The sequence below is a fragment of the Bombina bombina genome, chromosome 12 (genome assembly GCF_027579735.1).
Source record: "Bombina bombina isolate aBomBom1 chromosome 12, aBomBom1.pri, whole genome shotgun sequence".
Taxonomy (NCBI): domain Eukaryota; kingdom Metazoa; phylum Chordata; class Amphibia; order Anura; family Bombinatoridae; genus Bombina; species Bombina bombina.
The window spans coordinates 32,714,227-32,737,738 of NC_069510.1; the positions used below are offsets into that span (position 1 = coordinate 32,714,227).

General features: G+C 37.4%; 1 long non-coding RNA gene across 1 annotated transcript; it reads right to left on the minus strand.

Moving 5' to 3' along the window:
• Positions 1–5,949: 5,949 nt before the first annotated feature.
• On the minus strand, positions 5,950–12,465 carry LOC128642976 (uncharacterized). The gene is made up of 4 exons (XR_008399743.1): positions 12,405–12,465; positions 6,819–6,898; positions 6,255–6,289; positions 5,950–6,036 (listed from the first exon to the last, which is right to left on the minus strand). It is a non-coding gene; the product is annotated as an uncharacterized LOC128642976 (long non-coding RNA).
• Positions 12,466–23,512: the final 11,047 nt, after the last annotated feature.

A 23,512-nucleotide genomic window follows, 5' to 3' on the forward strand; every position in this document is an offset into this window, starting at 1 on the left:
GGGATGTCCAATACTTATCCTCAATGGCTGGAGAGAGATTTAATACTATGAGGAATCTTGTATACGTACAAGTTAGTCAGTTAGTGACTCAGGGATGTCCAATACTTATCCTCAATGGCTGGAGAGAGATTTAATACTATGAGGAATCTTGTATACGTACAAGTTAGTCAGTTAGTGACTCAGGGATTTCCAATACTTATCCTCAATGGCTGGAGAGAGATTTAATACTATGAGGAATCTTGTATACGTACAAGTTAGTCAGTTAGTGACTCAGGGATGTCCAATACTTATCCTCAATGGCTGGAGAGAGATTTAATACTATGAGGAATCTTGTATACGTACAAGTTAGTCAGTTAGTGACTCAGGGATTTCCAATACTTATCCTCAATGGCTGGAGAGAGATTTAATACTATGAGGAATCTTGTATACGTACAAGTTAGTCAGTTAGGGACTCAGGGATGTCCAATACTTATCCTCAATGGCTGGAGAGAGATTTAATACTATGAGGAATCTTGTATACGTACACGTTAGTCAGTTAGTGACTCTGGGATGTCTAATACTTATCCTCAATGGCTAGAGAGAGATGTAATACTATGAGGAATCTTGTATACGTACAAGTTAGTCAGGGATGCTAATTTTCTGGCATAGATATATTTAAAAAAAAAGATATGTTCTGTCTACACCCCTGCTGGAACTGGTAAAATGCTACAACATTAAATTCTACTGCCTTTCCATGGTACACTCCCTCTGTAGTAAAGATTGACTTGAAATTATGTTGTGGAATGTCTGGCTATGTTCAGAAGCCTGCCCAGGTATTTGTGTATTGATGTAGGCACAGGTTTGTGTATAAATAAAGATATGTCTAAGTTTGATCCCTATACATCCCTTTGTGCCTTAGTATGAGCATGACTGAATCTGATAATGTATATGATTACATTAGCGGTAACAGTCTGGGCATGTGTTCCCCCCCCCCCCCCCCCATCTATATGTTCAATTGTGCTAGCATGAGGCTGGCATCTATTATTGCATGAGTAAGAAAATATTTTTTAATGAATGTTGGTGGTGAAGCATAAGCCTGTGTCGGTATCTGGGCATGAGTATAAGCCTGGGCACAAGTCTGAACATTAATATGGATATGTGTATAAGCATTTGCATGTGTCTATGCCTAGGTTTTAGTATTGATGATAAAATGAAGAAATTTATTGAGGTACAAACAATAGCAACGTTTCGGGAATATTTCCCTTAATCATGCATCATGCATGATTAAGGGAAATATTTCCGAAACGTTGCTATTGTTTGTACCTCAATAAATTTCTTCATTTTATCATGAATCCTGGGTGCTGTGGAATTCCATTGTATTGATATATGAGAGAGGATAGCAGTCCCCTCTATACCACCGGTCACCAAGGAACCCTATTAAGGGTACAAAGAAATCAAGGTGCTGTTTGAGCATTGTCTGTTGCTGTTTTAGGTTTTAGTATTGGGCTGGGAAAGTCTTTGCTACCTAAGAATGAATCTGGGTATGTTTCTAGGTATGAGTAGATACATAAGTCTAGCATGAGTGAGTCTGTGCAAAAATATTTGTGAATGGTTTAGGGGCAAATGCAATAACATGAATAAGTACATTAAATTAACCTGATCTTACATTACAATATTAGAGTGTTACATGACCATAATCTTGGGCATATATCAGGGTTTGTTTTTAATAACTATGGCAATGAGAATAAGAATGAGTTTTTGCATTATCTGAGCAGATGACTATATGCTTGAACATACATAAGAGCGTTTATACAATCATATGACTGTAGAAGACAAGACATGAGTGAGAGAGAGCATGATTATGGGAAAGTATCTGGACATACCTCTGTTTATAGATAGATTGTGTTAAAGGGACAGTCAAGTCCAAAAAAAACTTTCATGATTTAAATAGGGCATGCAATTTTAAACAACTTCCCAATTTACTTTTATCACCAATTTTGCTTTGTTCTCTTGGTATTCTTAGTTGAAAGCAAAAACTAGGAGGTTCATATGCTAATTTCTTAGACCTTGAAGACTGCCTCTAATCTGAATACATTTTGACCACTAGAGGGCATTAGTTCACGTTTCATATAGATAACATTGAGCTCATGCACGTAAAGTGACCTAGGACTGAGCACTGATTGGCTAAACTGCATGTCTGTCAAAAGAACTGAAATAAGGGGCAGTCAGCAGAAGCTTAGATACAAGATAATTACAGAGGTAAAAAGTATATTAACCCTTTCGTGTCAGGGCTAAAGTGCCTACATCGGAACAACTGTTCCGATGTAGACAAATTGAAACCACGCGATCGTGCACACAATCGCGAGATTTCAATTATTGGATCGAGTCTGGGGGACATCCCTACAACCCTAGGAATGCCCCCAAGACCGGGATCAAGTCCTGACAGCACAGAAGGCTTCAGGACAGCCGATAGCTATGACGTTCTATTCCGTCATAACGGCTTTAAAGCCCAGTGTAATTATGACGGAATAGAACGGCATAACGGCTTTAAAAGGTTAATATAACTGTGTTGGTTGTGCAAAATTGGGGAATGGGTAATGAAGGTATTATCTTTCTTTTTAAACAACAAAAATTCTGGTGTTGACTGTCCCTTTAAGGTGTGGGCCTGAGCATAATTCCTGGCACAAGTCTAAGCATATGTTCTATTTTTTAATACTCAGTTGCCACTAGTTTGCATGTGACTCTGGAGAACACTAATGATACAGGCGTCGAGAATATCTAATGAAGAAGATCAAGTGCTTCCCTAAGCTGTAGATGATAACCCAGGATCAACTACCTGCACATATCAGGGATCTGTTCACAGGGCTAATTGTGGTTTGGGTAAGTCACTGCTGGATTCCATAGCTTGCTCATCAATCTGAACAAAAATCATCTGTAAATGTTTATTTCACACCTGCCAGCTGCCATCTTTACAGGACAGAAAACGCATTAAAAAAAAAAGTGTCTACCTAATTTGTGTCTGAAGAATATACTTGAACTTATTAGGAGGAAGAAATCCTGATTGTTCCTAAAAGATCTATCTCATGTGAGATGTTGTTAATCAGGATGTTCTTTAACTATTTCATAGACGCATATTTATATGTCACCAGTGGCTGATGAATGTCATATAGAGAAAGATCTTATTTTTTTTAGGATTTATGTGTGTTAATGCGTGGGTTGATGATCATTTAAAACATATCAGGTCAATAGTGTTTAATAAGAAATAGTATCTGTTCAATGTGTCCTATTGTATCCATAACCTAGGTCTTCTCTTGGTTCTCAAGTTGCAACAAGGAGTAAATAACTTTGGGGAAACTCTGTGATCTGCAGAGAGTCACAAAAGAGAGAATTGCTGAACATATTGTTTGGAGGTCATGGTGGGAAGCTTGCATGGGTAAAAATTATATAAAGTTTTTTGGGGGGGTAGTTTAGTCTTGTAATGGGGTAGGCATGGTTGGGTAAGTGTTCTCTTACAGGTTAATATAGGTTGGAGTGACAATTTGTTATGCATGGAGTGTTCCATATAGTTGGGAAAGGGAGACCCAATTTCAAGTTGATACAGTGACAGTAGGGGTTGTGTTGAGTGTTAATAAAGTAGAGGAGTTACCGTTAAAGTTACAGTCAACACCAGAATTTTTGTCGTTTTAAAAGATAGATAATCCCTTAATTACCAATTACCCAAGTTTTGCATAACAAACACAGTTATAATTAAACACGTTTCACCTCTGTAATTACTTTGTATCTAAGCCTCAGCAGACTTCCCCCTTATTTCAGTTCTTTTGACAGACTTGCATTTTAGCCATTCAGAGCTGTCTCCATGGTAAATTCACGTGCATGAGCTCAATGTTATCTATATGAAATGAATGAACTAATGCCCTCTAGTGGTGAAAAACTATCAAAATGCATTTAGATTAGAGGCGACCTTCAAGGTCTAAGAAATTAGCATATGAACCTGCTAGGTTTAGCTTTTAACTAAGAATACCAAGAGAACAAATCAAAATTGGTGATAAAGTAAATTGGAAAGTTGTTTAAAATTACATGCCCTATTTGAAATATGAAAGTATTTTGGACTTGACTATCCCTTTAATAACTTTGGTATGTAGAGGTTAGGGTTACTGTGGTCAGCATTCATAAGATTGAGTGCCCAAGTTAAGGGACAGTAAAGTCCAAATGAAACTCATGATTGCATGTCATTTTATTAAACTTTCCAGCTTACTTTTATCATAAAATGTGCTTTGTTCTCTGGGTATTCTTAGTTGAAAGCTTAACCTAGGTAGGCTCATATGCTAATTTCTAAGCCCTTGAAGGCTGCCTCTTATCTGAATGCATTTGACAATTTTTCACAACTAGTTCATATGTGCCATATAGATAACTGCTCACGCCCCTGTAATTTATTTATGAGTCAGCACTATTTGCCTGAAATGCAAGTCAGTCAAAAGAACTGAAATAAGGGGCAGTCTGCAGAAGCTTAGATACAAGGTAATCAGAGGTCAAAAGTATTTTAATATAACTGTTGGCTATGCAAAACTTGGGAAATGGATAATAAAGGTATTTATCTTTTTAACAATAACATTTCTTGTGTTTACCATGCCTTTAAATTCCATAGTGACAGCATACACAATTAAACTTCATTTTGCAGTGAGTCAACAACGCAGGATGCCTTATTCCTCCAGATAAGAGTTGCCACTAGCAAATGTAAAATACCATCCCTTATACAAGGGATGTTTAATTTTTAAATAGTTTTATAAAAAAAAGCTCTGTTGGGATAATAATGAAGATGTAAAGTGCCTCTCCGTGACACTTTCCTGTCTAGCCTTAACTTAGATTTTTCACAGCCCCTACAAAAATACCGGTAATTCCTCCTCCACTGCCCTAACTGCTGCCCATGGAACACCCACAACTCTCTCCACTGTCCAGACTCCTCCCCAGGTCACCCACAAAAGTAGCAACACTCTTGACTGCTCCCCCTGAAAAAACCCACAACTCTATTTCCACTGTCTTGACTGATCCTCAAGAATTGTTCTACTGTCATGGCTCTTCCAAAGAACACCAACTCAACAGCCACAATTCTTTCACCACTGTCCTTACTCCATCTCTAAATATTTAGCATGTGACAGTCTACATTAGACTTTAATGATACTCTTATTACCAACTCCCCAGTTTTGCATAACCAACTGTTCTATTTATACTTTTACCTCTGCAATTACCTTAGTATCTAAGCCCCTTATCTCAGTTCTTTTGACAGACTTGCATTTTAGCCTCTCAGTATGGAGTCAAGTAACTCCACATAAGTGTGCACATCAACTATAAACACACAAATGATCTAGTGTAGTATAGCTTGCATGCCCTACTCAAATCAGGAAACTTTAATTACAAGACAAGTATATTCCAAAAAATTTAATGTGCGAAAGGAACAGGTTGGGTGAAAGGCTCTACTCCAGAAGTAATTCAAAAATTACTCAATGTATATTTATATACAATCTCCCCTCAAACATTTTACAATATTGCCAGTACCTCTAGATGCCTGTGCACTAGTTAGTACCTACTAGAGATTGTGGTTTAATGCAATTAGGGTTGGCACCCAGCTGATATTTTACCAACACGGCCGGTATTTTTAAAAGTTTGTCAATGTAGAAAATATTGAAAGAAAGCCCCTGTCAAAGTAAGACTTTGTGTGATGAACACTAGTTGATTTAAAATCCATCCTATCAGCTTTAGTTTGAGTTATGCTTTATAAAATTGTTATACAGCAGGGCCGGCATTTTCTTCCAAGAAAGGTGGCAACCCTAAATGCAAGCTGAGACAGAAGCAGCAGAGACCCCACAACCCAGCCCATCCCCCTCCTCCACTCCCAGTAACACAGGGACAGCATGTAATAGGAATAAAGTTTTATTGAAACAAAATATGGAGCAGACAGATCTTCTGGGGTGTTGCCTTTGATGCTTCCTCCAGCAGGAAGGGGAGGAACTCACCCAGTGCTTGGGCAGGAATCTTCTGGCATCAGCAGCTAGAAAGTATCTGAAAAATGCAAAGAGAACTATAAGGATCTAAATCACAGAGTAGCCGGATCAGAGTGTTCTTAGGTCTCATTGCCTCAGCCCTGTGGTTTTCGTCATTGGGGCAATATAGGGGGAAAAGGAAAAAGCCCCTCGGAATGACAGGACTGAGGCAGCGAGAGTGGGGCAACTAGGCCCAAATGGTTAATAACTAGATTTACAGAAAATAAAATGGCGTACCAGGTTGAGAGATCCGATGGTCTGGAAAGGCTTAGCTAGAAGAAAATAAAATAAATTTAGTAAGCAAATTGTCTAAAGATCATTTTTTTTGTTGGCTGAAAGTGATTAAGGTTGTTCTACCAATAGAAACAGTTGAAAGATACATTGATGTGATAAAGTATATGTAGAAGGAATATTTCTTTTAATAAAACACATGCAGCCGATTCAGTGAGACTAAAATAATTGTCATTCAATAACAGCTATTACTGGGAAAGTCAAATTGGTTATTTGTGAGTAGATCAACTACCTATAAAATGTTTATACTCTATAAATCTCTTTATTGAAGCTTTTCACCTTTTAAGTACTTAACCCCATGCTCACTACTAGGGTTGCCAGGTGTCCCAGCATTCACCTGGACAGTCCAGTATCTGAATATTTTAGTGGACATTGAAATGTATTTTATGCATTACAATTGTGTTACTGGCAGCCAAGGGGTAAAAGTTACTGCTCAGTTTTGATATTTTTTACTGACACTATGGGATCAATAGGTTAGGAGAAGGTATAGTATTTTGTGATGACACCTACCAGTGTGGCCAGATTGTCCAGTATGATTGTGAAGGACAGCTGGAAACCTTATTCAGAGAAGGAAATGCAAATTCTGTAACCTGCAAAATAAGGGTTAAGACAATTTGTAAAAACCCACTAGGCTGCAGCTTTGACTTTTTCTGCTATCTAGAAGTTGGATAAAGTACCTTTATAGATAAATACATGCCTAATAGATTTTGTTGTGTAATAAAATAGAGCAGTCAATGTAGTTTTATATGAAGAATTTCTCAATTTAAATTCTTTCCAAATATTTTTTTTGAGAATGGTGAAGACATTTTAAATGACATGAAACAACAAATTTCCTTCACGATTCAAATAGAACAAACCGTTTTAAAGTGCCATTTACTGCCTCCATTATCCAGTTTGCTTTGTTCTTTTGGTTTCCTTTGTTGAAAATCATACCTATGTAGGCTCAGGAGCTAGCTGCCGATTGGTGGCTTTACATGCCTGCTATCATTGGCTTACCTGATGTGTTCAGCAAGCCCCTAAGTAATACAATAAAGGCTACCAAGAGAATGAAGCAAAAAAGACATTTTCATATACATTAGAATTACCAAAGAGAATGGAAGGATTTAAAAATTCATCATACCAAGGGAAAGACAGAATACAGTTCTCAAATTATGGTAGACAAAGGGACAGATACTTTGCCCCCCAAAAAACATTCAATATTTGTTTAATATAAAAGCCATTGGAATGGCATAAAAAAAATACTAAAAGGCAGCGCTAAAGCACGGAACAAAGGGGATATTTATGATGATATGGTTTAATGACTAGGAAGGGTAAAAAAATAAAAAAAAAATTTATAAATATAATTCCACACTAACATCTTGGAAAATATCACCTGAGCATCTCTATGTAAAAAAGGAAGATATTTTACCTCACAATTTCCTCAGCTCAGAGTGAGTTCTGTGTAAAAAGTTATACTCACCTGCTCCCAGCTGCAGGTAAAAAAAATAAAAATGAACAGCAGCCAATCAGCATCAGCAGTGCTGATGTCATGAACTCTTACTGTGCTCTCATGAGATTTTACTTAATTCTCATGAGATTTCATAGTAAGCTTCCTTTACCCAATTGGTGAAATAATTTGAGAGTTCACGAAGCTCATCCTTTCAGTTGTCCTGGGACAGACACTAATATGCTGCTTAGAAATCCTTTACAATGGGAGTTGGCTACTGAGGAACTTGAGGTAAAATATCTTTTACATAGACATGTTCAGGAGATATTTTCTAGTCAGCTTTTTACAGATATGCTGCATCACTTTCAAGTGTTTAAACATTTGGGCATTATGGCCCTTTAGGTAAAATGAGATCATACCTCTGAGAGTTTTTTTTTTTTAATCTTTATAATCTTCAACTGTAACGCTACAGAAATACCAGAGACCATAAACCTTTAACCCCATGTGATGTCAGACAAGTCACATGATTACCACAGTGGTTGTAAGCTAACAAACCTCCTGGATGCGGACAGAGCCGTCAAGAGGATTCAAACTGCATTCCTCTGATCCACTATCCGAAGTGGAGTTAATGCTATACCAGCGTCGTCTGCTAAGACAGACATCTGTTATTAGTGATTAATCTTTATTAGATAGTGAGATATGCACCTACTTCATCTATTTACTCCTGTGAGTTAGACCAGATACTGTTATTTTAGATTGCAGTTATTCATTCAGGGAGACTTTGCCCCACATTATATTATTGTACATTAAATTGTATCAGTTTAACATGATTTCTCCAGCCTCTGATTTATTTTTATATTTTTGCCTCCTAGTCTATCATTGATTAAACATCATCCTAAGTATCTGCTTTTCAGCTTTGTTCCACTAGTTATGAGGGGTTTAACTGAGGTCAGCAGGAATTTAGTTCTTTAAAAGCACTCTCCATCCACCCAAAAAAAGAATTGGAATGTGCCATTAAGTGTTGAGAATGTGGCCCGTGAAGTTGGCGGGGGTTGAGAAAGAAACATCCAAGCCTTACCGCAAGAAGAGCCCTAAGTCTGCAGGACAAATTGGTTAGGAGCCAGTTTGTGTCAAAACCATCTGAAAAGAATTGTTTTTTTCCCCCAATCAGAGTGGTAGGAAACTTTCTTTGTGGGTGTATGTAGCCTGTAAATGTATGGTTAAGACAAAAGTTTACCAATGATGTTATGGTGTATAAACTTAAACACCTGTATTATAACTAAATGTTTCTCCTTTCATGCCCCAGCTTTTATGTTGGCAAGACAAAAAAAACGTCTTAAGACAGAATTTATCTAACACTGATGACACAGAATAAGGCCCAGACTAGTAGTGTAGCAAAACACTACTAACAGTTTCACTTAAGCAATCCTGACTACCTTTTATAGTCATAGACAAGGAGATAACAAATGGTAGAGGTGGTGACAATGACAAAGTCCTTCTGATAAAATGCAGATGATCTCCACCCTCTACCATTTTTCCCAAAGGAATAAATTAAACTGATGGCGTGTTTTGTAAACATGAGAATGCATGCCTGACTCAGAGGGTCTCTACAACGTGTATCTTGTAAATAATGTATATAATCATTTTATTCTGTTTTCTTGATAGTCTAGTTTTTGACTGTGCATTCATATTACAACCTACCAAGAGGACACTTGCTATTAGAACTAGGCACAATGTTACCATCAAGAATGTATACTAAGTGCAAAATTACACCCTGACGAAGCCCCATCTTACCAGTTGACAAGGGAGTGAAATACACGTCGCAATTGGCTGATCGGCTCACGTGATATGGACACTGGCTACCAACGTGTATTGCCAAATGCTAAGCAACTTTCAAAATATGAAAGCTGATGTGCCACAATGGCCATAAGGATCATCCTAAACCCTCTGGTAGGATACAAGGAAAAGCCGTGAGTGACTCAGAAGAGTGCTATATTCCCTGTATTTTTCATAAAAAGTTTATGGGTCTATATCAGTATCTACATATACACACAGCACACCCTCTTGTTACAGCTCTAGAAAGATAAATCTAGCCTCCCCCCCCCCACTATTTTTTTCTTGATATTTAAAATTAAAAAAATATCTAAGTATGCTGTATCAGAAATTACTTGTGTTTCATGTCCCTTTTAAAAACAGATTACAGGATTCTTTGAGGCTAATTTGAGTTTTTTTTAACACTAATACTGATTAAATAGGGAATCTAGTCAGGATATGTAAGCTAAGCAAACCATCTTATAGGGAACAGGTAAATGTCATTATCTGGCTATTTGAGCTGTTCGGGGGGGGGGGGGGGGGAAGGAAAAAAAAAAAAATCCATTTAGTTTATTTAAAGGGACATAATACTCATATGCAAAATCACTTGAAACTGATGCAGTATAACTGTAAAAAGCTGACAGGAAAATATCACCTGAGCATCTCTATGTAAAAAAGGAAGATATTTTACCTCACAATCTCCTCAGCTCAGCAGAGTAAGTTCTGTGTAAAAAGTTACTCAGCTGCAGGTAAAAAAAAAAAAGAAATGAACAGCAGCCGATCAGCAGTGCTGAGGTCATGAACTCTTACTGTGATCTTATGAGATTTCATAGGCCGCGTTGGCAAGCGCCTCCAGCGAGCTCAGCGCTGGCAGAGTGTTCAGGGAAGGCTTCTAAGCAAGGTGCTGGGCGGTCACTGAACGCTCAGAAGTCACTCCCAGCTTGCTGATAACGCTGGGAGTGAGAAGAGCAAGCGTCTGAGCTCACTATGATACGGCTTGAGAGAGTTTTAATGCTCCCAAAACCGTGACGTACTCCCAGCCCCACGTCACTCAGGGGATTTAACTGGCGCTGGGTCTCTAGTAAGCTTCTTAAAACTGACTAGGTAAATAACATGAGAATGCATGAGGCTCCTTTACAATGGGGTGTGAATACATAGGACATTATAAGGTAAATTATTTTTACATAGATGTTCAGGTGATATTTTCTAATCAGCTTTTTACAGCTATGCTGCATCACTTTTGAGTGTTTCAACATTTGGGTATTATGGCCCTAGTACAAAATAAAAACTTTAGTGATTCAGATGGGACATGTGATTTTAAACAACTCTGCAATTTACTTTTAGCACCAATTTTGCTTAGTTATCTTGGTATTCTTAGTTGAAAGCTAGACCCCCTTATGCTAATTTCTTAGACAGGCCTTGAAAGCCGTCTCTTATCTGAAGGCATTTTGACAGTTAATCAACACTAGCAGCCGTTCGTGTGTCTCATAGATAACATTGAGCTCATGTCTGTAATGTTACCTAGGAGTAAGCACCGATTGGCTAAGATGCAAGTTTATCAAAAGAACTGAAGGGGTAGTTTGCAGAAGCTTAGATACAAGTTAATCAGGAGGTAAAGTATTAGAATTTATGCAAAACTGAGGAATGAGCAATTAAGGGATTATCTATTTTTCAACAACAAACATTCTGGTATTGACTGTCCTTTAACCAGTGCTATAAAGATGACACTTGTATGAGTCAGTGTATATTTTCACCACACCAGAATTTGGTTGAGTATGATTTTAAGAAATCCCAAACCCTGAGGAATCTCCTCCCTCACCCCACAGGTTGGCCCATTCTGGGCAGAACGATATAATCACAGCAATATGAAGAGTAAACCAGAGGCAATGCTAGATAAGGGTAAAGTTAGTGACATGTGTAGGTTTAAAGGGACATGAAACCCAAAAATTCTTACAAGGTTAAATGAGAACATACAATTTTAAACAAAATACCAGTTTACTTCTATTGTCAAATGTGCTACATTCTCTTGTTATTTGTTGAAGGAGCAGCAATGCACTACTGGTTTGTAACTGAAATTGGGTGAGCCAATGACAATCAGCCTAAATATGCAGCCACCAATCAGCAGCTAGAACCTAGGTTATTTGCTGCGCCTGATCTTAACTAGATAAAACTTTCAATGGATAACAAGACATGGAAGCAAATTAAATAGAAGTAAATTGTTAAGTTGTTTAAAAAAAAAAAAGTCTAAATCATGATTTTTTTTTGGGTTTCATGTCCCTTTAAGTCTGGTCCAGTTCTGTCATCTTCAAGAGATCTCAGCTCCAGTTTTAAAGAAAACAAAAAAAACCATGTCATACACCTCCCTTTAATCAAGGAGGCTGCCATTTTGGAAGCAGTTTCACTACATAAACCTGAGTTGGTGCACATGGCAGCTCTGGATAGCAGTGAAAGCCAATTCAACATGACCAGGAATAAGCTTTAATATTATTCTAAAGCTAGAGTGGTTACTGTCCCTTTAGAGCTGATCACTGTCAGTGTATTAGTTTAGTTGCCTATTAGACTGTATAAATTGCTATAGTTACATAAAGAAAATAAAGTTAGACACAAGTGTAATCTAGAGCACTTGTGATAGGAACCAGTCTCATTGTTAAGAGATTTAGCACATTCTACTCATGTATTTCTGTCTCCATTTAACTAGATCATATCAGTCTGTTTACCAAGCCTGGTAAAGAGTTCCCAACACAGAACCTCATAGGAAAAGATTAGCCCCATACCCTTAATAACCCCATAAACAGATAACCTAATATAATACAAAATATGCTATAAACCCCCAAAACCACACTAGGAAAACTACTTACCAAAACAGCAGCCTTTCCAAGCAGAAACTACCTGCTCAAAACAGTTCTGTAAAGAGAGAAAACAAAAATACATCAGCCATATTCAAACCACAACATCCCCCCAGCTCTCCAACTGCCTAACCCAACTTACCAGCAAGAGATAAAGCACAACACTGACTCCTCTACTAGCAATGTAGCCTCTTATACCCAGGTGCTGTGAGTCACATGGCCATTTTCCAACCAATGAGAACATGGTTCTCATCTCACCAATCACATCACAGCACATGTTTAATTAGCAGAAAATAGGTGTGTCCAGTGAGCCAGGGCTAGATTTAACCCAATAAGCACTGAATTTAACCAGTTATGTGCTGGACTACATTTGATACCTAAGAGTTTACATTTCAGTCATTCTTGCATGTATACACACACATATAAATATAGATAGATAGACGGATAGATTTTGTATACTACACTTTACTAAGGTACAAAATATTTACACACAAACGTTATACTTTGATAATTGAAGTAAATTGGAAAGTTGTTTAAAACTTGATGTTCTATCTGAATCATAAAGGGAAAAAAATTGGTTTCATGTCCCTTTAATATACACATTCAGATACAGCATACAACTTTTTCTCATATTATCATTTTTTCTTCATTCTCTTGCTATCTTTATTTAAAAAAAGCAGGATTCTAATCTAAGGAGCCGGCTCATTTTTGATTCAGCACCCGGGATAGTGCTTGCTGATTGGTAGCTGCATTTAGCCATCAGCAAGTGCAACCCAGGTGCTGAACCTGGCCCGGCCCCTAAACTTTCATTTTTGCATTACAAATAAAGATAGCAAGAGAATGAAGACAAATTGATAATGGGAGTAAATTAGAAAGTTGCTTAAAATTGCTGCTCTGTCTGAATCATGAAATAAACAATTTGGGTTTAGTGTCCTTTTAAAGGCCCATTAAAGTATAACAAAATTACATGCTCCAATCCATTAGAGCATGTCATTTTAGGACTAGTGACCCTGCACTATTATGTGTTTAACACAAAGTATTATCACGTATATGAGGCAAATGGGAGCTAGGTGAGTCCAATATATGTGTCACTGAGTGAGCAGGGGAGACCTAGATCCTGAGCCAGCACAAATAAATGTACTGTAATTTGTAAAAGACCTTAGAGGCTTTACTGAGAAGCTGCAGTCAGATTTCCCAGCACATCAGTAAAATCTTCCATGCAAGCTCCAACCTTATCCTTATTAGCAAAGGTCCCTCACAATGACTGCAGATAACACCCTGGTACAATGAACTGGCCCTGTCACTTTGCACTTTACAGTTATGTAATACAGTATTGCAGGGGAACCTGACAGACTTTACAGACAACAGTTCATCTATTAATGTGCAATTCTATTGTATGTGTTCTACATGTTACATGAGGGGTATATGAGCCCTAATCATTTATGTATTATTACCCTCTGTCTTATCAAAATATTTGAAAGGTGTGTGCAATGTTGAACCAGTTTTAACTACTATATTATTAAAGTGATGGTAAACTCTCCCCTTTTTAAAATCAGATCTAGAATGTAAGCGCTATTTTAGATGGAGTTTAATTCATTAGCTGTAATGAAGATGCAGTATAACTTACTTTTTATTATAGATATGAAATTCAAATACTGCATGCTCCTCCGCCCACTTCAAAAGTAAAATTTTCTGTGAGCTAACAGATTGAATTGTTGTCCAATCAGCGCTCTCCCCATATGGCACTTTTGTTGTAGCTAGAGCATTGATTGGAGAGTAATTCAATCATTTAGCTGACAGGAAAATTGACTTTTGAAGTGGGTGGTGTAACGTGGGGTATTTGAATTTCATATCTATATTAATAACTAAGTTATAGCGCATCTTCATTGCACATGATGAATAAAACCCCATCTAAAATAGCGCTTACATTCCAGATCTGATTTTAAAAAGGGGAGAGTTTACCATCACTTTAAATCTGGGGTTTTTTTAGGACCTGAGCACTACCCCTGCTGTACACCAGGGGGAGCTAATTCTGGCCTTGGATAGCTGCTTTGAAATCCTTGCAATACTCTCTATGATTACTCCTGCTCTACTGAAGCAATCACCTCCAGCTGAATCTCATCTCATTACTGTCTCAGCCAATCAGATTAACTCAATCACTATATAATCCCCTTCCTCTGTCTGCCCTGGTCTTTTGATCAGAACTTGGCTGTGACTGAGATTGGTTTTTTAATTTTAGCTTCTATTATTAAAAGCTGTAGACCTGAGCTGTAGCAGCAAGCCTTGAATTCCAGGTATTAAGTTTTGTTTTGTTGGGCTGTTTGTTTTATAGTGGTGGTGTTATTAGCATTGGCTCTAGTTTGTGGTGTCAAAAATTAGCTGGCACCTAAGCTTACTTTTCTGCTTTTTCACATACCAAGAGAACAAAAAACAAGAATAAATCAGAAAGCTACTTAAATGTCATGCTCTGAATTATGAAAGAAAAAAAATTGGTTTTCATATCCCTTTAAGGCTCTTGTACTTAGTCTTAGTCTTAGTCTTATGGCTTCCCCATTTTGCCAAAACCTTTTAAAAAAAGTTTTGTAACCTAATCCTTTTGTATTTCTGTGACAAAACTTACAATGAGCTTAAAAGGTTGGTTCTTCTATTAGAAGCGATGTTGGTCATTTTAAGCTTGCAAACCTTGCTGGATAGGTTGTCAATTTGAATATTCTTGTGTAGAACCTTAGTTGTATTGGCCCTTGTAGACTGCTGCATCCATAAACGATTTAGTATTGACTGAGTTTGATGCCTCAAAACAGCTTGGTGATCTCATTTAATACTCAAAATATGTATATATAGCTGGTTAACCAATCAGGAGAAAACATACATGACTATGCTTGTCACTGGCCACGTCCTTATCTAGAATGAGATGGGGTTGTGTATTAATCACTTTCTGTGGTTTCTTAGAACTTGTCAATACTATTTTGTACAGTAATTGTGCCTAGGTACATTTCAGTTTGAACACCATGTTTTGCACTGTTAAAGGGCAGTTCTAAATTAAATTTAAGTTTCAGATAGAGCTTTGCAGTTTACTGTATCTTAATTACATTGGGGCTATTCATGTACTTTTGAGGTCATACGTGGTCACTAAGTCTATGGGGTGTCTCACACTTGGTATTTACAGTATTTTCTTTTCATACTTGTATTGGCTGACACCGTTCCTGTATAGTTCATGTCTATTAGCTGTGGATATATTCCATTGCTTTTAAGAAATAGTTTGACCATGCAGGGTGTAACACATTACTCTAAGGCATATATTAAAATCTTATGCATAGATCTTACTCAAAATGAAAGATCAGATATTGGAAAGTCAGGTAGAAAATGTGACTGAATCTGGTTTTTATTTTTTAAAAGAGTTTTGCAAGTCAGTTATATATGGAGCTGTAATAATCTGTTAGATCTGTAACAGTGAAGATGAGATCAAGTTATTTATTAGTGTTAGTAAATGGAAACTAATAAACCTTTAATATGCTTCTGTAGATCAAACTGTTGTATAAATGGAATTTGAGGTTGAATTGTATGAACTGAAATTTTGTGATATTAAAGTGATGGTAAACTCTCCCCTTTTTAAAATCAGATCTGGAATGTAAGCGCTATTTTAGATGGAGTTTAATTCATTAGCTGTAATGAAGATGTAGTATAACATGCTTTTTAATATAGATATGAAATTCAAATACTGCATGCTCCTCCGCCCACTTCAAAAGTAAAATTTTCTGTGAGCTAACAGATTGAATTGTTGTCCAATCAGCGCTCTCCCCATATGGCACTTTTGTTGTAGCTAGAGCATTGATTGGAGAGTAATTCAATCATTTAGCTGACAGGAAAATTGACTTTTGAAGTGGGTGGTGTAACGTGGGGTATTTGAATTTCATATCTATATTAATAACTAAGTTATAGCGCATCTTCATTGCACATAATGAATAAAACTCCATCTAAAATAACGCTTACATTCCAGATCTGATTTTAAGAAGGGGAGAGTTTACCATCACTTTAATGTGCATAAGGAGATTGCTTAAACAAGAGAGATAATTAAGAAATGTACGAGTGAAAAGGGAAAGATTTGTTTTTATGGCAAGATTTGTGAAAATGGAAAAGGATTGAATCTTGTAGTAAACACGAAGAGCTTTTGAAAGTTTTTAGTTTTTTTGATAAGGCTGAGTTTGAAGTTATTGGTATGAATGGTGTTTTGTGTGAAGTTTGCGTTATAGTGAGCTGTATGGAGAAGTCAGATGTTTTATTGGAAAAAGTTGTTGGAAGACATGGAGGTTGTTGGGAAAAGATTAGTTAGAAATGTGTACAGATTTGGATGAGATTTCAGAGGATATAAGTTTTACAAATGGGAAGGTACCTGGCTGTGGTCATTTGCCTGGTGAATTTTACTTTTTTGGAATTTTATTTGATTCGGGTGGGTTATGTTGGATGTTTGTAAATTTGTTTTGAGAATTAATTTTTTGCCTGTATCAATGACAAAAGGTTTGTTAAAAAAGGTGACAAGAAAGATTTGAGTAATTAGAGGCCTGTCATGTTGACTATGGTTATTGGTAAAGTGTTGGCAAATAGAATATATGGTGTGATTAAGGTTGTGGGTGAAGAGGAAGTGTGCTGTTCATGGTTGTCAAATCTATGCTTACTACATGATCTGTGGTATGAAGGAGAATGAAGTGTGTTGCTGTTACGGTGCATTTTGAGTATCATAGGGTACTGCATGGTTTTGTTCCATGTTTTAGAATACTTAGGTCTTTCTGATAAGATTATTGTAAGGTTTAAATGTTCAGTTGTATTGAGTTAGCTTCAGGTTAATGGTTCTTTTGACGGAGGAATTTTGTTAAATCTATAGTGTCAAGGTTTTCTTTTCTCTCCTGTTTGTATGTGTGATTGAGCCATTGTTGACTGGTTTGAGGAAGGATTGAAAGTGATTGGGTATATGGATGTGAGTGGTGACTCAGGCTACTTTAATGAGGGGGTAAAGTTTTTTTGAGTCTTTTATTTTTATTTTTTCTATGGCTAGTCATTTTAGTTATCTGGAAAAAGTGTAAAGTGAATGTTTTTGGAAATGATACAATATTGATGTGTGGATGGCCTGTGACTGATGGGAGCAATTGAGGTGTTGGGTGAAAAATGTGATTGTAGATTTAAAAGGCTTAGGACATTAGGAGAATGTTTGGATAAAGTGCATAGGAAACTTCAGTTTTGTTTAAGGACTTTATCAGTGTAAGGGAAAATTTTAGTTATTAAATCTTAGTCCCTTTTTTGTAATATGTAGCATTAGTTTTTACTGGTTGTATGGTAATTGCATTCAGTGTAAGACCAGCACCTTAATCATGATGCCCATGAGGTTATGGGCGACTGCAAAACCCTTAGTCAATTTGAGCAGGTTGGGGTGCTCTAAATAAATCATTTTTTTCTGGTTGTATGGTAAAGTATTCTTGAGGAAATGTGTTAAGATATGGCTGGTTTGAGATTGATATAAACTATTATGTTTTGTAGCTTTATGTAAGGGCGGGGAATGGTGGATTAAAAAATATGGCTTGGAGAATGTTAGTAGGGAGATGTGGTTTGAAAATAGGATGGTGTTGAAGATGTAGGCAAGGAAGGTCTTGTCTAGGGGTTTGGATGAGAAGGAACATCTGTTTGGAAAAATGTATAATTTGATGTAAAGGTGGAAAGCGGTTTGGAAATCCCTTGTCAGCAAACACTTATGTGCTCTGAGTGTGTTTAGTGACTTTAGAAGTGTCCAAGGAGGGATGGTTGTTGTGAAAATGAGTGATTCGTTTGTTTTGGAATAGAGTATACCAGGGATGTGTGGAGAAGTTTGAGTAGGATTAAGGTTCTGACTGCAGTGCAGTTTTTACTTTTAGTATGATGTGGATAAGGAGAAAGCAAGGTTTATATGGTTGTTAGCACGTTGTATGAAGGTGTTGTGGGATGTGCCTAATATACTTATTTTTTTAGAAAAAGGTAGTTGGTGTACATGATTGTGTGGGAATGATTCATGGCAAGTGGTTTATTTTTCTTTTGATAGGAGGCGATATGAGGAATTAGATTCTGAAAGCATCTAAAAGATGAAGTGGAAGGATTGGATTTTTTGTTTTTTAATAAAGCTTGTGATATTTGTAATTTTGGTGTGGGTGTTTTTTTAATGTGCTTTATGGTTGGGATTTTTGCTTTGTCATTTTTTTCTTTTAGGGTTCAGTAAGCTTTTGTGAGGGACATTGTAGAGGAACATCTTTAGTATAGTTTTAGGGTTTAGTGGGTGTGGTGTAGGATAGTGTTAATGTTGTATGTAGGGGAAGTTTGTTTTTTATGTTTGAGATTTTGTTTGTGTAGTTTTTGTCTATTTGAATTTAATTCTGCATCATTTGCCTTTTGAATGCTTTTTGAAGACAAACGTTTGGGACAATATTCCAGTTTTGTAAATATATTTGCATTTGTTCTGTATTTGTGCTTGTATGTGTGATTATGAAGACGGATTTACAATCTTAAATTCCATTAGACAATTTGTCAATTTTTCTCATCTTTACTAAGTTCTTTCTTTACCCTACAGGGGTTGCTCAGTATAAATACATTGCAGGTGTAGTATATAAAGCAAACTGTCTAAACATGATTCAATAATTAAAATGTAATGGTCATTATAAATTGTAATGTCATATGATCATAAAATTATGGCTAATCTTAAAGGTACTCAGTGCTGCTTATTAAGCTTAAAGGGACAGTAAACTCAGGCAGCAGAAAGAGCTAAAGAATAAACCTTAAAATGATTACTTATCCTGTCCAGTGATCAGATCCCATCTGTAACACCAACGGACTATACGTAATATAGACAGACCTATGTCTAGTGCTGTGATAAAGATAAGCAGATGTAACTACAGGACTATTGCTATACTGATGCTTAATCTCTCATTTCATTCACAGGTGGGAGCAATGTTGTTCTTGACCACGACTGCCACCTCTACGCAGATTCTGCCTTTATACAGAACACCAGCCTATGGAAATGAACAGTTTGTTAAAGCTTAAACACATTAAACACAAATTATATTTTTCATGATTCAGATAGAACATACAATTTTAAACAACTTTCCTATTTGCGTTTGCACATTCTTTTTTCTTTTGTTATACTTGGAAAGCAAGAAGGTAAGTTTAGGAGTGTGCATGTGGCAGCAGTTTTGCAACAATGTTGTACATTAACAAGAGCACTAGATGGCAGTACTATTTTCTATCTTGTAGTGTCCCACAAGTGCATGCTACCCAAGTATCTAACAAAGAACAAGAGTAAAGAAAATATAATTTAAGTGGAAACTTTTAAAAATGTATTCTGTCTGAATCATGAAATTTATTTATTTGGGTTTCATGTCCATTTAAAGGATTCCAACCCAAACAAAGATCTGTAGCACAGTAGGTGTAACGTGTGACATTAATATTGCTGTGCTATTGAAATGTAATGGACATATATTTTCATTGTGTGCTGATATCATTCTGTGATCCCTATAACTTAGTCACTTGAGTAGCTGAGCACTGCTTAAACTATAAACCTACACCAGTGTTTCCCAACCGTGGTCCTCGTACCCCAACATGTCTGGTTTTTATTATAGCTGAACCAGTGCACAGGTGAAGTAATCAGCTGATCGGTAACCATGGTTATTAATCAGCTCTTACCCATCTGGTTATTTCACCTGCACTAGTTCAGCTATAATAAAAACCTTGCATGTTGGGGGTACGGGAGGACCATTTGGTTTACACTGACCTACACAATAACCATTTAAATGTTGTCAGTGCAAACCTATTACCAAGTAAATATATTATTAAGCCTTGCATATGATACTTGGTGCATATAAATTAAGTGAAGTCATTGTGTGAGTAGAATTACTTACTATACATTCGTGAGATTCAATCCCAACAGACTGATTTGCCACTAAAATTGGTAACAAAATATTCTAAGTAGGATGAGGTTTAATTTGGTGGCAAAAGCATTAGAATTAGGTACTGGGTATGTAATCTGTCCCATTGAAAGGGACATGACACTTATTTTGTTAGTCAGTTCAAACATTTAAAAAACTCATTAATTTTGCTTTGTACTCATAGTATCTTGTAAAAAGTGTAACTGGGGAGGCTCAGAGCTTGAACCTGGCTGATGATTGGTAGCTGCACATATATGCCTCATGTAATTGGTTACTGATGTGTACAGCTAGTTCCCAGTAGTGCTTTGCTGCTCCTTCAAGAGAATGAAGCTAAATAGAAGTAAATTAGAAAGTTGCTTACAAATGTCTGCTCTGTCATGGCAAATCTTCACACTCCAGGGGCGCGTTTGGGCAGCGCTCCAAGCGAACTGGGACTCGCTTGGAGCGTTTTTCTCACACTTGCAAGTGAGATGCCTGGCGTTTTTTGAGCGCTCTGATGACGTAAGTTCCAGCGTGCTGGAAAAGCTAGGACTTTTCAGAGCAAGCTCAGACGCTGGGCAACATGGCAGCCTCCACACACGTGTTGCTGTGGAGGCTGCCATGTTTTTATAAGCTGCAGAGGAGGGACAGGTGAGGCGGATAAGTCTGACAGCAGCATTTAGTACAGGGCAAAGTGGAGATAGGCTACATACTAAATGGCCCTGTACTAAATGCTGCTGTCAGACTTATCCGGTGTTATGCTGAGAATGATTTCCCCAGTCTCTTGGCAAACATCGCAAGTCTGACCCACCTCTATTCAGTGCAGGATAAGCTACAGGGCCTGAGCTGAGAGCAGCTGAATGGAGGTGGGTCAGAGTTCCGATGTTTGCAAATAGACTGGGGAAATCATTCTCGGCATAACACCGGTGTTGTGTGACAGCTACAAGGGAGCTTATTGAAAATGTTTGCATGCGCAGTCCATTATTGTGCAGCAGATCCCTTTGCGCATGCGAACGTTTTTTCTAAGCTCCCTTGCTTGTGACGTCACCTAGCGCCACGTCATCGCTGGGAGTGAAGCATCCCCACTAGCTCCTAAGCGCTGCCCGAACGTGGCCCAGATGTTTCACACTTGCAATTCCCATGATGCTTAGGCACTCTAATGTCCAGCTGAGCATCATGGGAAATGTAGTTCTGAAGCATCTAGAGTCAAGGTTTGCCATCACTGCTCTATCTGAATCACCAGAGGAAATAAATGTGGGTTTCGTGTCCCTTTGTTTACACAATGGTTCATGTACAGTAAATAGTATGTCATACATTAACACAAACTATTACCACCAAGCTGTATTAAAATGTCTATACCTGAAGAAAGCATAAATGTTGTCCTGTTTGCTGAACTAATGTTACTTTATCCCTCACACAGTATTCCCAGACTGAATCTAGTGACACCACCACAAGACATTGAAGGGTGGATTTCCTTGCAAAGAGCTCTACAGACATTATCTGCATCAATTTACCTTCAAAGGTGAAACTAAACTGAATATTTCTTCACCCCAAGGAATCAAGTTGTTTTCAAACTGAATGTGTGAAGAGGTTCTAAGTCACTAGAATGCTTTGCCAAATCTGGCCCTAACTCAAAGCTTGAGATTTCCACTACTTTTCCCAACCACTTGGCCCCTTATTTACTAACTTTGCTTAGTCTCTGAGAAAATATGCTTATTTTGTCTCACTTTATTTTGCAAATAGCAGTCTGATACTTTTTTGTATTTCGTCGTCCTTAGTTTTGCTAATAAAGCTTATTCAATGCAAACAAAATGGTGGTGATTGATTCTTTACACATCTGTTTAACCAAATTGTTTTCTTGAGTAAATCTAGTAAAAGCAAATAAAAATGTGCCAAAATACAAGTTTTTGTATTTCCTTTTCACTTTAAATCTTGCACCTATGATTCAATATTTCTGCTTTGACGTTGATTTGTTTTCTAAAAACCTAAAACTACACAAGTAGCGTGCACTTACATGACTGGTAATAAAGAATTGTCGTGTAGCTGAGCTACTGTTTTTCTGTGTGATTGTCTATATAACAGAGCTACTGTTTTGCTGTGTGATTGTCTATATAGCTGAGCTACTGTTTTGCTGTGTGATTGTCTATATAGCTGAGCTACTGTTTTGCTGTGCGACTGTCTATATAGCTGAGCTACTGTTTTGCTGTGTGATTGTCTATATAGCTGAGCTACTGTTTTGCTGTGCGACTGGCTATATAGCTGAGCTACTGTTTTGCTGTGCGACTGGCTATATAGCTGAGCTACTGTTTTGCTGTGCGACTGGCTATATAGCTGAGCTACTGTTTTGCTGTGTGATTGGCTATATAGCTGAGCTACTGTTTTGCTGTGCGACTGTCTATATAGCTGAGCTACTGTTTTGCTGTGCGACTGTCTATATAGCTGAGCTACTGTTTTGCCGTGTGATTGTCTATATAGCTGAGCTACTGTTTTGCTGTGCGACTGGCTATATAGCTGAGCTACTGTTTTGCCGTGTGATTGTCTATATAGCTGAGCTACTGTTTTGCTGTGACAGTCTATATAGCTGAGCTACTGTTTTGCTGTGTGATTGTCTATATAGCTGAGCTACTGTTTTGCTGTGACAGTCTATATAGCTGAGCTACTGTTTTGCTGTGTGATTGTCTATATAGCTGAGCTACTGTTTTGCTGTACGGCTGTCTATATAGCTGAGCTACTGTTTTGCTGTTTGGCTGTCTATATAGCTGAGCTACTGTTTTGCTGTTTGACTGTCTATATAGCTGAGCTACTGTTTTTGCTGTGCGACTGTCTATATAGCTGAGCTACTGTTTTGCTGTGTGATTGTCTATATAGCTGAGCTGCTGTTTTACTGTCTATATAGCTGAGCTGCTGTTTTGCTGTGTGATTGTCTATATAGCTGAGCTACTGTTTTGCTGTGTGATTGTCTATAGCTGAGCTACTGTTTTGCCGTGTGATTGTCTATATAGCTGAGCTACTGTTTTGCTGTGTGACTGTCTATATAGCTGAGCTACTGTTTTGCTGTGTGACTGTCTATATAGCTGAGCTACTGTTTTGCTGTGTGATTGTCTATATAGCTGAGCTACTGTTTTGCTGTACGGCTGTCTATATAGCTGAGCTACTGTTTTGCTGTGTGACTGTCTATATAGCTGAGCTACTGTTTTTGCTGTG